Below are 7,271 nucleotides of genomic sequence, written 5' to 3' on the forward strand. Positions count from 1 at the left end.
CATGAAAATTGACATATAGCTCTTCGAAAGACACCTTAAGAAAACAAAAAGGCAAGCCATATGAATGTGAGGATAGATATACACAGCAGCAAGTAATTGGAAAGTGATTCACCATAGTGCCAAAAACAATATAATTTGAATATATGGTATGAGGAATAATTTATAATTCAATAATAACAATTAAGCCAATGATAATGGACATAAAGATTTGAACAGAGTTTACAAAGGAAAATATTTGGCCAATAGGCTCATCAGAAGATACTTAGCATAAGGTCGTAAAGGTCATTTATGTAAATCATAAAGAGTTATCGGCGGCGGAGGAGGCGGCGGGCGCCGCGGGAGCTGGGCAAGTGGCTGCAGTGCGGTCAGGCGCGTCGGGGCACGCGATGCAGCCGCCGCCGCCTCCTCGCCGGCCGGGCTGAGCCGCCGCTGGAACCGCGAACCGAGCAGCTGCTGGGCGCGCCAGCAGCGCGGGAGAATGGGCTGCGGCGGGAACTGGGCGGATGCCATTGAGCCCCGCTACTAGGAGAGCTGGGCTTGCGGGACGGAGTCCACATGGCTCACCTACACCGACTTGGACGCGCCGCCCGGGGCAGCGGCCCTGAGGCGGGCGGCCTGCACGCAGGTGTGCTGGAAGATGGCGTGCCCGGATCGACAGCCCCAAGTGGAATATCCAACCCAGAGAAGATGAGCTGTGGGACCTAGTGCCCAAATCCCCAGGGCTTCAGCTTAGGCCCCCTGACCCAGAAACAGAATGGCCTCCAGACCACAGAGGCTAAAAGAGCGGACGTCTGCAAAAGAAGTCACCGTTAATGTCGCAGACAGCATCCAACAAGTGGTCAGAAGTCGAAGAATCACAAAGAACTGTGGCAACTAGCAGAGTGTTCAACCAGTTGAAGGGCAGAGGGACTTCTTTGGTGCCCTTCACATCCTGGACCCCATTGCAGAACCTTGAAGACGTGGGTGGCCCTTACTGTGTGGGAATGCTGCCAAGTGCCTTGGGAGACTGTCTTAGCCTGTTGGGATGTTCTCAGCCTCCTATTTATCACTTGACTGTATTGGCACAATACTCCCACAAGGTAATAGACTGCAAATGTATGTTCAGTTCGCTTCTTGCAACTCCTGCAGTGTGGTCTGATGGAAAAGTGGCGAGCAAAAGCCATGGGCCAGTTTAGGAAACGGAAGAGTAGAAGGGGTAGGTTCCTGGCTGAAAGAGTCACAGTCAGTTCTGAGCTCTCCTGGCCATGCTCCTGCGCACTGTTTCAGGCAGGCTTATTCCTTCATTCTTCCTTTTTGATATACCACCATCACAAAGCTTACCGTGTTCACTTAAAAGTTGACTTTCATCGAACTCTAAACCCACATGTATGAGGAATCAAGAAACGGGAAAACTCTGTTGTTATTGTTTCCTTAGCTCAGGATGAGACAGATTCAGATCCAATTTTACAGAAACTAACCCCACCAACACCCATGGTGTGTCCCAGGGAGGCCTCTGATACAGTCACACCCATTTCTCTCTCATCTGCCTTCAGCATCCCCCCAGGCTGGGGTCCACGTCAGCCTCTGAACCATAATATCACGGTAGTGGTCACCTCGGAGCCATCAGGGCTCAGCAGACATTGCATTTTTCCAGCTTTCCACTTCCCCTTTGCTTGTGTTCTTGAGTGTTTTCTCTCTCCAATAAGGCCATTTGCAGTTGTTAATCAAAGACCAGGCTCACAAGAGGGAGAAAATCTGGAACATGTTGGATTCCCTTTGGCCTCTCTGCACAGCCCAGGACTGTGTCATTTGGTATCTGCAAAGGAATTGCTTTAAAAAGTCAGTAACTAGTTGGTTTGAGTTCACATGGACATTAGATCCACATGCACTGTGTTAGAAATCAGTAGCTGAGGCAGTAAAAAAAAAAAAAAATCGGTAGGAATAAAATTTTCTAGCATTTCTTTAGACATGTTAAGGTGGATGTATTTTCCTCCAAAGTAATGTAGCATGATCTTTAAATGACTGTTAACATGCCTGGGATTGGGAAAGGAAGGACTAAAGTACTGAATGATACCAGTAAACTCCATGTTTAGCAGAAAAAACAAAATAACAACAAAACAACAACAACAAAAGTTATCACTATCCATTCATTAAAGTGGCTAAAATAAGTAATGACAGTACCAAGTGCTGGAATGGGTGTGAAGCAACTGAAAATCTCATATACCACTTTTCAAAATGTAGAAGTGGAATAACCTCTTCATAAAACTTTAGGACAGTTTCTTAAAGTATTAAATGTGTATCTGCCTTATGAAGCACTATCGCATTCCTAAGAATTTTTCCAAGAGAAGTAAAAAGATATTTCTACATAGATTTGTATGTGAATATTGATATCAGCTTTATTCACAATAAACAAAAATCCTACAAACAACTGCTATATTAACATAGCATAACAGAGAGGGAAAGGGGCCTTACTTTTCTTTCTTTCCTTTTCTTTTCCTTCTTTTCTTCTCTTCTCTTCTCTTTTCTTTTTCTTTTCTTTCACCATTAGATGGCTGAGCAACCCTTATAAGTGTTTGAGAATATTTACCAGCTATATCTTGGATGGAATCATAGTGTGGCAGGGGCAGGTGGTGATTTTGCTGGCTCAGAGCAGCAGAGTGACCACCTCAGAAGTGGAAAACATCTGGAACTAGGGTGAAATAGTGTCACATAGTGGCCTGGATGGCATGCTGCAATAAGGGCCTTTGAGAAGTTGACTGGAGGAGACAAACGAGCTGAGGTGAGAGAAGCAAAGAGCAGAAGCAGGTCCGAGTTGGATTTCATGTAGCAGATGGCATGTGCAGTACACCTTAAAAGAGGATTGAAATCCTCCTTATCAGGTTAATGGGGAATAAGATTAGTACATTAACAGTAATATCAATTTTTTACTCTAGTAGAGACATTTGGGGAAATTTAAGTCAATTAAAAATACAACAGGATTCCTATCAGCAGTCACAAAAATTTGGGTGCCAGACATGGCTATAAGCATCTTGTCTCACAGTACATGTCTTTAAAGTTGGGATGCCTGAAGTAGGGTTCAAGCCCTTCTTTCCTCAGGGAGAAGTTCTGGGTTCTAAGTTCCCTCATGACTGTGGGCCATTGCACTGGGGGTGGGTTTTATGGCGAGATTGTGTCCCAGCCTCTCTTGCCTGCTTCAATGTGGTTTTCTTCTCATTTGCCTGATGTGTAGTTGTCACTTAGCCAGTAGTTAGGTTTTTTTCAGAGGAAATTGTTCCGTATTGTAGCTGTAGACTCAATGTGTCCCTGGGAGGAGGTGAGTTAAGGATCTTCGTATATCACCATCTTGAACTGGAAACTTTTTCACAACTTCTACATCCCCACCTCTACATCATCTGGCTTTGGTGGCCAGTGGGGCTTATGTTTGCTCATGGGTCTGTCCCACAGGACAGTGACCAACAGGGAAGGAGTCCTTAAATAGCTACCACCACTGGGGCACATCAAGAGTTAACAGATCCGGGAGTTCAGTCTATCTGTGAAGGAGGCCTATTAGCTAATCACTATGACTGCAGCCTGAGGGGCAGGCTTCTACTTAAACATGTATCTAAGGGCTAAGTGTAATTCTTTCCAGAGACTTAGGAGGGGGGCACTATCTTTGCACTCATCCTCTGTCATGCTCCAGAGCAGCAGTGTTTCCTGAAGGCAGCTTTACATGCATCTGACACCTAGTTTGTAGGTCTAGCACCCTGTTTTATGTAGCTGCCACTCAGGGGATGCCTCGTGATCACCTGGCTCTGGTGACCAGAGGGACTTGTATTCTTGGATCCCATAGGACTGTGGCAATCAGAGAAACAGTTACTGCAGGCTTCCACCCCAGGGCAGTGCACAGACAGTAGACAGAGGCACTCCCCCAAGTCTTTTTGTGAAGGAGGCCTCTTTGCTTTGGCTTGAGGAGCAGGCTTCAGATTTAGCATACATGTAGTGGCCTATACAGCTGCTCTAATAGGAACATAAACTGGACACCATCTCCTTCTGTCTTGCTCCAGCTCACCGATATCTCCCAGAAAAGAACTTATACACTCATTTGGAGCCCCAATTTTTGTGACAGCTGCCAAGGGATCACCTCCAGATCACCTGTTTGGTGGCCAGTAGGGCTTACACTTGTGGTCTTAGAGCACTGTATATATTCACATACTTTTAAAAGCTGCTGCCTAAGGGTCTTGTTTCTAGTCAGCCTGACCCTAGGTGTTGATATTCTCTCTTTTGGAACACTTACAGTTCTTGGTACATCATCAACTACTGGGAGCTATTAAAAATATAATAGGCCGCTTGGACAAGCACAGAGGTTTGAGAGGTGACAGAGACCTGAGGTAGGATTAAACAACAAGGTTCATTTCCAACATGAGGTCACTCCCTCCACTGGGGGAGGTGGTTGCTTCAGCTGTTGTATAGAAACTAACACATAGAGTCAAGCAAAATGAAAGAACAGAGGAATATGTTCCAAATGAAAAATATGATGAAACATCAGAAGAAAACATTAATGAAATGGAGATAAGTAACTTACCTGCTAAAGTGTTCAAAATAATGGTCATAAAGATGCTTACTGAACTGGGGAGAAGAATGGATGAACACAGTGAGAACTGCAATAAAGAGATGGGCAATATGCTGCAGGACACAGTAACAGAGTTGAAAAATACACTAGAGGGGTTCAGCAGCAGATTAGAAGAAGCAGAGAAAAGGATCAGTCAAATCAGAGACAAAGCAGCGGAACTCACCCAATCAGAGTAGCAAAAAGAAAAAAAGAATGAAAAAAAGTGAAGGTGGTCTGTGGGACTTATGGGAGAACATCAACCAGACTAACATTCACATTATAGAGTTCCCAAAAGGAGAAGAAAGAAAGGGACAGAAATCTTATTTGAATAAATAATGGCTGAAAACTTCCCTAACCTGGGGAAGGACACAGACATCTACCTCCAAGAATCCCAGAGAGTTCCAAAGAAGATGAACCCAAAGTGACTCACACCAAGATATGCTATAATTAAAACATCAAAAGTTAATGACAAGGAGAGAATATTAAAAGCAGCAAGGGAAATCAGCTTGTTGCATACAAGGACAACCCCTTAAGACTATAAGCAGATTTTTCAGCACAAATTTTGTGGGCCAGAAGGGAGTGGCACAGTATATCCAAAGTGCTGAAAGAAAACAAAATTCCAACTACGAATACTATACCTGGCAAAATTATCATTGAGAATTGAAGGTGGGAGAAAGAGTTTTTCAGACAAGCAAGAGCTAAAGAAAAGTTCATCTCCATTAAAATTTCCTTAAAAGAGATGTTAATGGGACTTCTTTAAGTTGAAAGGAAAGACACTAGTGACAAGAACACATATGAAAGAGTAAATCTCACTAGAAATGTAAATATCAAGAAAAAGTAGTGGATTAATTACTTGTAAAGCTAGTATGAAGGTTAATAAAAGAAGCAAAAGATAACTATGATTACAATAATTAGTTAAGGGATACACAAGATACAGATACTTAAAATGTGACATTAAAAACATAAAGTGTGAGGGCAGGAGTAAAAATGTTGAACTTTAGAATGGGATTCAAATTAATTTATCAATTTAAAATAGACTGTTGTAAGTTGTTACATGTAAGCGTCATGGAAACCATGAAGCAAAAACCTATGGTAAATACACAAACAATAAAAAGAAAGAAATGTAAGCATACCACTGAAGAAAGCCATCAAACCACAAAGGAAGACAGAAAGAGAAAACGAAAGGAGCAAGAGGAACTACAAAAACAGCCAGAAAACAATTAAAAAAATGGCAATAAACATATACCTATCAATAATTACTTTAAATGTAAATAAACTAAATTTTTTTTTGGTTTCTTGATTTTTCTACAATTTAATTTTTATGATTTTTTATGTAAAATTTAGATTCTGAAACAGATTCCTCATGTCAAAAATAGGTATTCTAAAATGGTGCAGTATTCTAAATATTGCAGTTTAGTGTCATAAGAAACACAGCACGTGGACAGTATGACTTTCTGAATTACTCATTCTTGCTCAGCTACCAGATAGGTGATTTGGATAACATATTAGCTAAAATTATCTCTTTATAATAAGAGGTGATGACATGAGATGATATCCAAGATCCCTTCCAGCTCTAACATGTTTACTTCTGTAAAAATAATAATATTATTTTTATCACAAGCAGTGAGTACTATGTTGGAAAGAAAGAACAGTTATAAAGAAGAGCAATGCTATTGAAAAATATAGACAGTGAAAATATTTTCTCTTACCACCACTAACAGGATTAAGTTGTAGCAAGAACAAAGAGCTTATAGTTAATATAACTTAGTTAATGTCCTAATTATACCTCTTGTTTTAACCATTTGTAAATTGATATTTCTCGGTAATTTCTCCAATTTCTATTATGACTTCAATACCCTCAAAAGTCTCCCCATCCTAATTAATTCTGTGCATTCCCTGGGCATGTTTTGGATGTGAGCAGAAATTATCAGTCAACTATCTATCCTCAGTACTCTGGCCTCCTCTAGTATCAGCTGCTCCTCCCTTAAACGCTCATCTTTGAGGCCATTGTAGTGGATTCTGTCTCTCCCACTAAGCTATTTACTGTCAGGCATCACCGTTATTGCCTCCCTCTGGGTATCACCATTGCTACTGTCAGTATCCACTTTTGTTTGTGCTTTTTAAAGACCTTTCTTTGATAAAGTCAATGTGTGAAACTTACAGAAGCTGGCAGTTTTCCTCTCTCTGCTTGAGTGTTGTTTTTATCCTCAGGGGTACCAAAAGCCTTAGTGCTTATACTGCAATATCTTAGAAAAACTTTTGTGAAATATTTGGCTTTTATTGGTAACTACTGTCATGTACACCCACTATAAATACACATACCATTTCTCCTTGTCCTTTGTTAAGAATCATAAGAATGGGTGAAATGAGAAAGTAAACAAAAATTAGTTATTGTGGTTGATCATGGGGAAAGAGAAACAAGAACAGTCATAGGCACATGAAGAACAAGAATTCATGAGTGTGTAGTGTGTGTGTATTATGGCGCTTAAGAGGTATATTGTGCTGTACATATAAGAGATGTCATCTAAGAACTAAATCAAGAGGGAGTTGTCTCAGAGCAATGTGGTCTGTATTCATCTGAGGGAGATGACTAGGGGACATACAGATTATTTAATGTATTCATTATTCAGTACACAATTTTGATCAATTGGATGGAAGGTAAAAATATCATATAGAGTTATATATGATATAAAGCTATATATAG

At 41.2% G+C, this 7,271-nt stretch overlaps 1 pseudogene; it reads left to right on the plus strand.

Moving 5' to 3' along the window:
* Positions 1-478: 478 nt before the first annotated feature.
* Positions 479-877, plus strand: LOC115858173 (brain and acute leukemia cytoplasmic protein-like; annotated as a pseudogene).
* The last annotated feature ends 6,394 nt before the right edge of the window (positions 878-7,271 follow it).

This window comes from Globicephala melas, chromosome 5, assembly GCF_963455315.2.
Source record: "Globicephala melas chromosome 5, mGloMel1.2, whole genome shotgun sequence".
NCBI lineage: Eukaryota > Metazoa > Chordata > Mammalia > Artiodactyla > Delphinidae > Globicephala > Globicephala melas.